This window comes from Cyprinus carpio, chromosome A1 (assembly GCF_018340385.1).
Source record: "Cyprinus carpio isolate SPL01 chromosome A1, ASM1834038v1, whole genome shotgun sequence".
NCBI lineage: Eukaryota > Metazoa > Chordata > Actinopteri > Cypriniformes > Cyprinidae > Cyprinus > Cyprinus carpio.
In genome coordinates, this window is record NC_056572.1 from 2,353,302 (window position 1) to 2,367,167 (window position 13,866).

Below are 13,866 nucleotides of genomic sequence, written 5' to 3' on the forward strand. Positions count from 1 at the left end.
TTGGCATCCAAACACACACTACTATGACAATAGCAACCACACAGCGACAGAGCTGCTGTTTGACACCACATGACACAATTTAAACAAGCAACAAAGACTACACCAGTGTAAATAACACGGTAAACGGTAAAACTGTGAACAGTGGTTAAGGATGCTGCGGTACATGCTGTGAACCACAGTTCTGCTTTCAACACTATACCACGGATACTTACTAATATTAATGTAAAAATTAATTGCACAGATTATTGTTGGAAATAATCTATTGATTATTTTCTGATTAGTCAATTAATCATTTGGTTAACCTGTACCTTCACCAATGTTTTATCAATCAGTGTGTGTTTGCAGATAATGTGGTTGTGAGTCCTGAAAAATTGGTGTCAGTTTGGTTATTGGTTGTGGTTGTCACACTCATTAAAACCAAAATGCTTTATGAACACAAAATCTTGCAACCATATTGCAGTACTGTGCTGTGCCTTTACGTAAAGTTATTGGTCATATGGATTAGTACCGAAAAGATGCCGAACAACAGTAAATGTGACTGCACCTTAATCCACTGTCTATGCACATCCTATAGATATAAGACAGAATACAGTGAAATCTAGATTACACAGCAGTTATCATCCTTTCCTATAACAGCTTAATCATAACTGTTCACAAGGTTAATGTAAAGTAGAAAGCACACTGTATATCACAGTAACAAACACTTCAGGACATGAAGTGGTTAAGTTCACTCACTCATGTTCAGCAAGATAAATCATAGCTAAACTAGAAAATTCTACATATGAAGTGTCTGATCTTTTCTGAAGGTGCGTCACTGCTCTTCAACACACAAAACACATCAGGCACTGCAGGGAATTTGCACCCTGTTAACTGCGGTGTACAGTGAGAAAAGATCAAGAGAAAATCAAATCAGTCAAACAGTTCCTTTAACACCATCTGCTCTCTATAAATAGAATACAGATTGCACACAACTGTTTATTTTCAGCCAAATCAGAAAGTGATCTGATACTTCGAAGTGGCTGGCATCACTAGAACACATTTAGGTTTCTACAATTTCATTCAAAGACTCGTAATGCTAAATATAATGCGTGACGCCTCGCAATCAGAAAGTTGTTCTGTTTAAGCTGTTTGAGATGAACCCAAGTTAGTGCCACCGTCCAATGCATTGTCTTGCTATGGTTGGAATTTCTGACATTTCCCATGCATACAACAAGCTCTATTGTTTAGTGGAGATGGTTTGCTCGGTTTCTACTTCCTGAAATACAGAGAGTATGTGGAGTGCTGTTGCTACAGTTTACTTTATCCCAAGAGTCATGTAAGCAGCTTCCACAGCCGGCTGCTGTTTTAATCACCAATGCACCACAGTCACCCCCCTAAAAGATGCTTGGAGCATTGCACTGATGTGATTTTAACTGCATAAAGCAGAGGAGAACTACAGGCGCCCAATTAATCACATAATAATTGAAAACATGATATGGTCGTGTGAGTTTTAAAAGTCTGCAGTTTCATTAAAAAATACGGTCTGTATGCGATGCATGCTTCAAAGCATAAGGGCTCCCCTTTGTTCTGTCCTACTGCTTGTGCGCATGGGGCTCGTGATACAGCGTTTTCAGAAGCCTCAGAGCAAATCACATGATCCACACTTTGAAATTTTGAAGCTTGAAAAGTCCCTTCGCTTCATGTCTGCGATGTGGTTCGTTTTTAACATGCATTGGGACCACAAAGCGCTTCAGTTTCACTTTATTTTCGCATTCGAGCTCTTCCAAACATTTTTGTAACAAAAAGCACTGGGGTTTTGTGGCGTTCATAGAATTTCCCCACATTCGTAAAGAAAAGCTTATTAAAAGCAACACAGAGAAGCTCTAAAGGTCTTTCACAATTTTTCCAAAATACTAAAATATAGGCTTGAGGACTGAAAGTTAAGAAGTTTTAGATAAATACATAACTTTTGCAATATAATATTCAAAAGAAGGAGAAGGTTTTGTGAATGTAATATAAATTACGCTTTTCTAAAATGCATGTGTATATAATGTTTTATTAACATGTATTATTAATTTCATATAAAATGTTATATTTAAAAAAAGTGCTAAATTGGCTGATAATTGTCTGTTGCAATGTTTAATATGAAATTTAGTTATATTAGATGTGTCTTTTAATCTAATTTAGCCATAATCATTGATAACTGTTGGCTCTTGCACACTCTATACACTTGAACTGCATACAAACAACACCTGACTAATTAAACTTAATAAAAATTGCCAGAGTCTCAACACCTTTTCATTACCTTAATTTTATTCAAACTAGTTTGTGCCGGAGTGATACACAGTGACTGGTGGGTAAATTTCCCTCTCTACTTCATGTGAAGTATCAGTGTTCCCTTAATCCCGTTCGTAGTGCCCTTCAAATTGAATAAACCACCGTACTACTAGTCTTATTTAAAGCATTAAATAATAGCAAGAAAAAAAATGACTCATGAGGCAACATTGTTACCAGAGGAAATAATAAAAATCCAGACCCTATAATTTCAGTATACATGAGGTTGTATCTGAGGCAGAACATATTGTAGGGCGCAGAGCAAGTGTTCAGTTCATGTTTTATAACCTCTGCCTCTAACCACAACAACATCAAATGAAAGGCTGACCGGACCTTCACATTAAAGTCACAGACAGGTGAGCACGCAAGCTCAGCCAATGAAATGCATCCGAGGACTGTGGAGTGGACCTTGGTCATAATAGAAAACCAGACATCATTTAGAAGTGAATGAGCAGCTCACTGGATGCTTGCTGAGTTTAGTGTGAATGAGCAATGACCTGCATCTCACTGTAGTCTATTTACATTATAGATCATTATCTCATTTTATCATACAGTACACCATATCTGATTCAACAGTAAGGTCTGCTCTTTCAGGTCTTTTCATCTGTGCTAGATCAGTAGATCAGTTAACACAGTTTACGGCTCTGTGAATATTCAAATGATAATATTCCAGTCCATTCTGAAAAACGAGTTGGCGTACTGCATCAAAAACACATTAAGTTCTAAAATATATGTAGCAATTGAATTAATGTGCACAGTTAAGACTTGACTGTCCAGTTGGTATGAGTTTGTGTGTGCATGTTTGTGTTAGGAAACAGGACACATCCTGCTGAGCATGCTAATCTGATGTTTCCTAACGAGACACGGCGTCTCTTGCGAGGGTTGGTTTGTTCATGAAACACATGGCTGAACGGATGTGATGCCTCCAGCAAAGGCAAGCAGTGCTGCCACTGTACACACCGCCAGCATCACATGGTGACTTGGCTTCCACTAACAGAAGTTGCTCTCTCTCCACTAGTGTACTATGTATCTGAGACATCAAAGAGCACCACAAATGTTAACACATTTTTTAAACAATATTTGCATTTCGCTTTATTTGGTAATGAACATGCACATGCACTGTATTCACGTGACGTGACTGAGCATTATGAACTGTTATCGCCGGCACTTGTAATTGCTGTCAATAATTCTAGCTTTATCCAAATTGTTTTTAAAATGCACATTAGCTTCTTTACCATCATCTAGTTAAAAATTACAGCACTGTATACTGTATGCTACATTATGGGATGAATGAAAATTCTGCTTCACTCTCTGAAATACCCCAGTTTTTAGGCAGTTACCCCAGTTAACCCTGTACAAAGCAGTTCTGCAAGGCTTTGTGTTTCTGACACCTGCTGCTCATGAAAAATCAAAGGAAGTCAAATAGTATTTAAATGTTTTCAAACAACCATTCAGATTTTTGTATTCACTATTAACATTAAAGTTTAACTATTCAACCTGTGTTAATAATGTAATTCAATACCATGATAATAGTTTCAGCAGTTATCATGATATGAAAACATGACAATGTCGCATGCCTAAAAATAATAGCCATTCGTTAGGTAATCCACTTAACAATTTCCAGTGACATGAGTGACAGAGACCATTGGCGACGTGACAAGGTTGAGCAAAGTTCAACTTGAAGCAAATGAGCAGCAACACAGTCACTCCCACTATCTGAATTCTCAGAGATCCGCCCTTGATTCAGTTGGATACTGCAATCAAGGAATTCCTGCTAGCAACAAACAGAAATGAGATTTCATTCTTATCAGCGTGAGCTGTGCTTAGGAGCCTTACGATTGTCCTAGCATTAGATTAGAGCATTATAAATACAGGGAATTGTCAAAGAGAGTCGATACAACCAGAGATTGTTTTACTATAGGGAGATGAGAGGGTCTGTATTACTTACTGTTGGAGAAAGCGTAACGGTCAACTTGGATCACGTTTACACGATTACAGCCTTGACGTCACTGAATTTCAGTGAGTTGTGTGACACTCAGTCGCCGTTTACAGATACCATAGGAATGAATGAGAAGTGCCGTAAGCTGTAACCCATCTGTCGCAAAAAGTCAGTGACTTCTCTTATAAAACTGCATTTTAAAACGGTGTAAACTCTAAAAATAGTTAAATCCAAAAGTATTGCTTGGTGTAAAACATGTTGGAGATTAGCTCTGGTCACCTTTCCAACGTACTGGAAAACCGGAAGTGTTAGCTTTAGCCGTTAATGCTTTTTTGGCTAAAGGTTGCAGGCTTGCCTTCTAGTGGCTTTGATACAACACCATGTGTGCCACATTTTGGCTTAATTGACAAATTATAAACATCGTGCTAGATTTACTAACAGCTTGCACATGGGCAAACCCTCTTCTGCCATTAAAAAACTACTGTCAGGATTTACTAAAGCCATGCAGAGAAAAATTAGCAATGAAAAGCCACAGCTATATTTGCGGCTGAACTCACTGCATATGCATTTGTAGGAGTTTTATGGGAGAGTATTTTAATGAATCACGCAAGGGGATTTACTATGGTTTACTGGTATTTGCACCATTATTTAACACCCAAAAAAGCATGTTTTAAACCATTTTGCATCTGTTGTTAGTAGACTACACGCAGCAGAATCAAATTAATAAATAAAATTCTGAGTTGCAGTGCTACACATCTCCCCTTTTCATGTAGTAGCTGTACTAATTTTATGCTTCCACTAAATATCTGAGCTACAATCAGCCCTTGTAGCAAATTTTGGTGCACTTCCCATAATGAAGGCTTATTTAAATTCAGATTATGACCTGTTGATCTGTTTACTGCGCTCATGCAATTCAGGATTTTAAACAGATGGTACAAGAAGATTCAAATCAACTCAACAGATGCAAACAAGATTCTCCATTAGATTAAACCCAGAATATATGTTTTTGTGTGGACAGTATAGATATTTAACAGAATTGGCACAACAAGTTGGTTGCTGTAGTTAAATACAGGCCAAGAGACAGATGGGGAACGAGTAAATAAAAAAGCTTCATCAGCTGTGTGCTGCTTTTATGGATGGTACTGTATGATAACACAATAAATCTCAGTTTGTTTGTAATATTGATCATAAAGATTCAAAAACCAGATACAAAAGAAATACCATTAGTAAGAACCAACACACAAGAAGCAGCATACACTGCTTTATATATATTCTACTTCTTCCAACACACACATCCAAGCAGAGCGGCGTTTCTGCGCTCAGAGATGAGAGATGTCAATAAGAAAATCTATTTATAAAGCACATAGTTTAGGGTTTACAACCACCCCTAAACTAGTAATGAACAGGTGAATTAACAATAATATTACCTTAGGAACACTAGTCAAGAAAAATAAAACACTTGACATTAAGCTGAGCAAATAAATAAATAAGTTTAAGAACAAATTAATAAATAACTAAATAAACATTTACTCATTTCCAATGTGTATCATTTTGATTTGCAGGAATAAAGGGGTCTCTCTGCACTGCTAAACAATTTTAGCTAGAGTACATCGATTGTACACAATTAATTATGTATTATGGCAATATTTTTAGAGAATATATATACAATCCAGATCTGAGTATTGGAATGGCTCTGTGCTAAATTTTTAAATACCCCTCTCAAATACTACAGAGAGGACAGAAGGACAAGACAGTTTTTGCTGTAGTATTAAATTTAACATTTAAAAAAAAAAGTTGTATCATGAAATTTTACAGGTATTCGTATAATAAGAACTCCCAAAATTTTGTTGTCTTGGGAAAATGTGCCTGAGTGACAACTGACAGATATTCGCTCACTTTCTTTTCAAAGGATGATAGTTGTTCTCTTTTAAAATACAACATTCAGATGATTTCTACAACACCCCACATTCAAAGCCACTTCCCTCCTTTCCATCCAGCCTTTGTCTGCTATGTTTCCTGTAGCAGTGTGTATCTCTCTCCTGTACATAGCCTTAGTAATCACAGCTTAAGAAGTTCAACAAGGGTAGGCCTGTATCACAATTACTATAACTCAATGAGCAGCTTTTTCCTTTGAGCCTATTGTCTCATTTCCAGTGCAGTCAGAAAGAGATTAAGCCCAACATCTTTAGATGTGCTTCACATTATGAGACTTTGTGCTACAGTTACAGTCATGAACTCCACTAAAATATATGAGGAATGAGACAAATAAGTTAAAGAGGAGCTCATTAATGTGCTCTGCAACCTTTTCAAAGTATAAAAGAGTTTCTAGCATATATCCTCACAAGAAATCAACAATGGCTTCTGTATCCTTCCTGGTTTATAAATTTCCACAGGAAAATAAGGAGAAGCTAGTCTGATAAAATCACAATTCTCTTGGATTTGTAACATGAATGTTGTATATTCATATTAACGTCATCCAAAAAAACAGTCTAATAAAATATGCTTTAGGGAAATTTTAGTCAAATGCATAACCCAAACCTACAAGCTGAGCAGCAACTGCATATTTTAAAGAGGCTTATTCAGAGCTTTCTTCTGTGTACCGGTATGTAGAAGGCTATTAGCTCTCATTCATAAAAGACAAAAAAGTTTTACATTGTCATATATATTGGTGAAAATGCTAAGTCTGAAACTATGCAGTTAGATATAAGTCACACACACACACATATATATATATATACCCTGAGTTAGTGGCTTCAGACCACTGGACTTTGATGTTCTTGGTGCACAAGTGAAAGAGAAACATTTCTCATGTATTTTTTTTTTCTGTCACTGTGCTGCAGGAAGCACAGAAAACAGAAACAAGATGACACAGAATATCTTCTAGAAAGTGAAATACAATGTTATTAATGTGACATAACATTTTTAGAAGGAATCCTTTCTGAGAAACTTTTGGTGGTAATCTTTGGATATGTACTGAAATATAAAAGACATTTCCCTGCGTATTCTGTCCCGTTTTCTCACAAGAGGCCCTTGCAGGAGCGGATACGGTGGTACACTCAGGTGAACAAAGCATTCATTCTGTGTAAGCAGATAGACATGCTTGACTGTCCCTCAACACTCAATTTCATCCCTTCCAATACACTTCTCAGGTGCACATTCCAGCCAAACTATCTCTACCGGGACTTCCCACAGTTACCTGGCTCTTCGTCTCTAGGTTTCCACTGTTGTAATCATTAAAAAAAGGCCATTAAGTCTAACATGCCAGTGACAAAAGTATATGATATACTGTCAGGCCTGGCCTGTGTCTGGACTAATATTCAGGCTATATTTAATGTGCACAGGAAGCTTCTCACTATATCCTTCCTTACTGTGACAAACAGAGAAGAGGAACAACTCGGTTTACAGAAAAAAAAAAAACAATACAAACTGACATTAATCTCAAGCAAAATGCTCCTAAATGGTAGTTTAAAGTTATACCACTTAATTACTTTTATTTTTTTAACACTGTCATCTCCAAACAAACTCTTACAACCATCTACAGCACATTACAACATAAAAACCATGAAGTAAACACTGTCATAATTCATCAACAGTATTCATTGATTGCGGACTGCTCTGAAACCACAAACTTGTAGAACACGCAAAACCCTTTTGAAGCTTAATAATCACATTAGGTTGTATTGCAATTTCTGATTTTCAACCTCCAAATTTAAGACGTTTATTATACCACTTAAGATATTTAAGACATTAATGACCTTAATTTTGATTAAACTGAATTTAAGATTTTTTTTGCTACGTCTCATTTGTTGAACGGCAGCTCAGCTATGGGCAAAAAATGCTTTTTCTGCTTTGTTGAGAAATGTTAAGCGCCAAATGCTTCTGAACTTATTGCTGAGCAAAGAGTGCATTCATGTTTCAGGCAACACAGTGATTTCATAAAAATCAATCACTGTTAAAAAATTTATAAAGCGATAGAGTTGGACCATGAGTCATCAGCTGAAGAGCTCTATTGTATATCAATAGCAGAATATTATTTGTTTTGTTTTATTTTTTCTCCAAATAGTAACATAACCTTGCTGCCACAGGCTATATTTCTCTGTTAGGTTAATATAATTGCACATTAATGCATATAGAATTAGGCAAAATCTAATGTTTGGATCTAATACTTTGTGAAACACAGGCATTGGTTTTGTTGTTTACTGTGCTTTAAACTAGAGTTGACTGCTAGCAGGTTGAGGAAATCTGTATTAGAGATATAAATTCTGCTGAGAAAAGAAAGGTTAGTGGTTACTGTCCGCAAAGGCTTTTCATTGTGCATTAAAGTAATAAGAACAGCTTGTGTTTGTCTAATGCAGTAAGACACAGACACACACACTCTGTGTCGCATACACAAACACCCTTTAGTCAAGTAGAAAACAGAAAACACAAGCAGCTGATGGACACTCAATCCTCAGGGCTGTGTGTGTTTGTCAGTACACAATGAGGTGGAAGCTCACCACTGGTCATATAAAGGAACAGACTGGAAAGACAAGCAGAAAGCAGACACCTCCATCCACCTCCACAGCAACAGAAAACCCACTAGCCTATCCAGTCTCTGCTGACATCATTTTATGGAGCTTTAGTTCACTCTTTACAAACTTTTTTTCCTAAAAGTGGTGAGTGTAGGCAGCCTCCTTAAAAACCACTAAAATCTTTTGAATCATTGGAATTGTTTGTGGCAGACTTTAAAACCAAAGGTCACAGATGGAGTTTGGTTTGTGTGGGTGCATTTAGTAAACTTGATCACTGATGACAGTGAAAACCTGTGTACTAGAAGATTCTATACTGCAGGTAATGTTTATGTACTGTATTATCTATGATTGTTACACACATAACTTTAAATGCACATACTCTACGCCGAAACTCATAAATCTAGGCATTGCCCATGTGTCTATTCTGCATCATTTTGCGGGACACTGTGGGAATAATGATTCAGATTGTTCCTACCACATGTGCTTATAACATACAGCAGAAACATTAAACATAACTGTACGAAAAGCTCAGTATGGTTGTGCTCTTTTATCAGCATAGTGACAGTTTAACTAGATTTTTTATAAACACATACACACGTTTATATGAATGATTATTCAGGCAACCCAAATACTAGTCATATATATATATATATATATATATATATATATATATATACCCATATATATAATATATATATATATATATATATATATATATATATATATATTATACATCTGTTGAAAGCATCTGTTACACCTGTTGAAAAAGAAAAAAAAGAGTTATGGTGAAATGTATGTGTGTTGCAAGTGATGTAAGGGGCAGATATGTTTCTATTTAAAGCTGACACCCCATATTGCAGAAATTCATTTCATTAATGATACCCCATAGGAAGACTTTTCCATCTATGAAGCCCACATATGAGCAAGAAACAGAAAAAACACCATCAAAGTGGTGAGATTCCCTCCATATGGGGCCTAGCAGTGAAAACAACACAACAACCTCGATTTAAAAGAACCACAGCCTTGAAAGTCAGCCTGCACTGATCTGAGCCCAGTTCCATTAAACCAAGTGCCATAAGATGAGCCTCACCATTACAGAAACCTTAAAAGTGCTACTCCTACCAGCACCCAACATTCGGATGAAGGTGCGGTTTTGGTTACAATCTTCTGCATCTATATCTGCTGAGGTAACCAAATCCAGGGAGGAGTGATAAAATATTCATTAGAAAACAGAGAGGGATGTGTTGTTCTAAGCAAACAAATGAGACAGAGAGAGCGCAAGAGACAAATGAATCCATCCAATCCAATATGAGAAGGCGGACTGTGTGTTGTTGTCAAAATACCAAAATTTCAGTGTTCTCGGGAGCAATTTCAGCATCCAAAAACTAATGGAGCTTCACTTTTTTTATATAACTAATTGAAAATAAAATTAGTTAATTATTAATGATAATTAACCAGATTCAAGCATCTCTAAAACAAAAGCTAGGAATATTATGACAGCACGGTAGAAAACAAGTCGGAATTGGGAAACACTTACTACAAGTCAAGACCTGGGGCCAGTTGCATAAACATAGCCACTATGTTAAGAACTAGTTTGACCAGCTAGCAACTAGTCATGCAAGAGATAATCAGTCTCACTTTTCTGATTAAAATTGGGCCAATCTTTATGCTTTAATAAACCTCGTGCAGATCTACAAATCACATATTGTCAAAACAAGAGCTCTGCTCTCTTTGCTAGTTTGCTTTGTGCTTTTTCTCTGTTGAAGGAGATTATTCAGGCAGTGATCTCTGATCTGAGTCTGAGACTCAAACAACTGTAAATGAACAGCAGAGAAAGCAAGCTAGACAGAAAATACAGTGCATTAGTGCCCGCACACTTTTTCAGCAGCACTGGAAGTATTTTTCCCTTCATGAACAAGCCAACCATCTATAAGGAGAATCACAACAAGTATTTGGAGAGCGTAGGGAGACCGATTCATGGGAATGGGCAGATCTCTTTTGGCATGCTATGATTGCTGTGACTCTGATTGGTGGAATTTTCTATACAGCATCATGGGTAATGAAGTTTTTCACCACAAATTCCACTATCAAACATGATTATTTAAAAAAACAAAATTAAAAAGTTGAATTAATGCAAACAGACGGGTTCGACGTAAGCATGTACAACCTAATATCCTCGGCGCTCGCGACACATTTATCAGTTATTGTTAAAAATCAATTTCCCTATGAATGAAAATTAATGAATCTGACTGCTGCTCTAGTACCAGTCTTACTGTTTTACTGGGCCACCGTAAAATGGCCACAACTCTTAGTTCCTGTCCACCACTCATTCATGCTGTAGATATACTACCACTCCCTTATACTACTGTTGAGGACAATGTGAGTTTATTTATAATCACTTACTGCACTCCAGCATGATTTACTCAATCAACACTCAATTCTTTCACAGGGTGGCCTTCTCTTGCCGAAACCTCTCTTAATCCCTTGAAATTCTTCATAGTGACTAATGCTAAATGGGTGCACTCTGACAGCATGACGAATCTATCTCTGAGCTGTAAGCAATGCTGTATTTCACCATCTATGTGCTGGACATCTCAAACAGCAAATCGAACTAAGCAGGCACAACCCATTATTTTGTTTTCATGCTCCAGTACACATTTTTAAAAATGGAGATCAATCAAAGACCTGATTTTGTTTGGTCTGAAACAGGTCATGCATTTTTCTGATATCATATTTGATTGTAGTGCATCCTCTCTCAAATGGTCTATTTTGCGTTGCTGCAGCTTTAAGAAACCCCCTTTGCATGCATTAAATGAGCATCAGTGCTGAGTGATGTCCTAAGGTGCCGTCACACCAGTTTGGTAGTTTATGACACATTCATAAAACACGCTGCACTGAAATCTGCTGTTAAGATCAGAGCATAATTATCAAACCTTGTTAAAAACAATTTTCAGTGCATAAACCTCGTCCATTAAGTCTTGTTGCATTGCAATTGTGACGTCACAAATTTTGTTTCAATAAATGTTCTGTTACAATGTCAAGTTTTGGGAACTGAAACAAAGGGTAACAGTCATATATCAAGCTCTTGCAAAAAGATGAAAGAATATTTGATTCCTCATGATATTACCCCTTTAAAGTGTCATTTACGATTTAAAATCTCATGGCTTAAATACCAGTCTGCTCCTCATACAAAGCTATCATATTTTGATTATTTTATGGTGCTTTATGTCCTTTTCGAGGTCCCCCTGGTCCACTTTCACTGTATAAACAAGAGCAGCTCAAAATTCGTACGGATTTAACAAATGCGTGAGTAAATGATGACAGAATTTTCATTTTGCACTGCAAGTGACTTATCCGTTAAAGTGCACTGCCATTCAATTATAAACCCTTATATTAGAGGCAAGGTTAGAGCAATGTGTGCATGCAGGCTACATGTCACCACGAGGTCTAGTGTGCCTTTTGCCTCAAGCTGTGTTACATCAGCACATTGTTGCAGCACGTTTCTTTCTTTCTTACTTCCTTCTTCCTCTCATTCATTAATTCCGCAATGTCATTTCAACACCACAGGACCTGTAAAACAAATCTCTCACAATCAGTCTCAGCTACATTGTGGGTCACACAGGCCCTCACTCATGCTTGAAACGCAGCTAATGTATAACAGCGGCTCTCAACTGGCTTGTGCACGTGGGAGGTGAAAAAAGTGTGCAATTTCCAGAAAGTGCTACTGACTTCCTTGTGTCTGGGGCTGGTCAGAAAGAGTTGTTATTACATCATGGAGCTGTGCTGAAGTGATCTGTGAACTCTTACTGCCAAAGAAAGCTATATGAGACGTTCTGCCCACTACATTTGATTTTTTCCCCATACGCACTGGTGACAAAGTGTGTACCGTACCAAGCTGACAAAGCCCTGCCATCATTTCAAGGAGGGTGAATATCAGGTCACAGCTAAAAAAAAAAATCAAACCAGGTTTCTTTCTCACACCCTGTAATCCTTCATCATTTATTAATGTATGATAGCTTCATATCAGGACTGTCTGCAATAACAGGAGCAGGGAAAAACGGTCTAAAACAAGCAGTTTGTACAGAAACAGGTTGATCTAGCTTTAAAGCCAACACCACATCGCTAGAAACACAGCAGAAAACAGAGCCCACCTTAACAAATGCACACAGTATTAACAGAGTTTCACAAATAACTCCACGCCTTTGCGTAAAAATACTAGGATTCCAAAAAAAAAAAACATATATATATATATAATATATATATATATATTATATTTTTTATATTTATATATATTTTTTTTTTTTTTTTTTTTTGTGAGGATGTATAAAAGTCCATGCTACAGACAGAATGTTCAGTAATAACACCTTTAGGGGTACAGCAGCTTGTCACTGGGGCAAATATTTTTTGCATACATTTTTGTTTTATTTTTTCATATCATATTCGATATGACAGACTTCTATGGCCCATAGAGTACGATACAGTGAGAATATGGAGCTCACACACGGAGAAGAAAAACAAATGCATAAAATATGCAGTTTGCTGCACATTATATTTATATGTTAATCACAGAGCATAACATACTACATACAGAAAATGCATATAAATATAAGTTGATAAACCTGCTCCACTTCAGCTATTGTATACAGTTATATACATATAAGAGGCGTGTTTGTAGAATTATCCTAAAAAGCGTTTTCAGCCCCAGTGACAAGCTGTTATACCCCTAAAAAGACCATTTTTTGAAACACTCACTTCACATCAACAATACACTCTCAGAAAAAAAGGTACAAAAGCTGTCACTGGGGCTGTACCACTGTTCTATATTATAAATCAGTGGGCTGTACCTTTTCAAAAGGTACATATTTGTACCTTAAGAATCAATTTTGGTACCTTAAAGGTACATATTAGAACCCAATAGGTACAAAAGTGTACCTTTTGAAAAGCTACAGCCCCAGTGACAGCTTTTGTACCTTTATTTCTTAAAGGTTCAGTCCCTTGACATTAGTGTCTTGATCAAGGACACAATACATCAGCCAAACAGCAGACTTTTACCCATTAGGCCACACAGGTAGAGTCTAAACATTTGGTCAACAACGCCACGGT

At 36.9% G+C, this 13,866-nt stretch overlaps 1 protein-coding gene across 3 annotated transcripts in view; it reads right to left on the reverse strand.

Annotated features, from left to right (window-relative positions):
- Window positions 1-13,866, reverse strand: part of LOC109062054 (lipopolysaccharide-responsive and beige-like anchor protein) — a 208,042-nt gene that overhangs the window by 193,290 nt on the left and 886 nt on the right. The gene's annotated exons all lie outside the window — the stretch shown is intronic.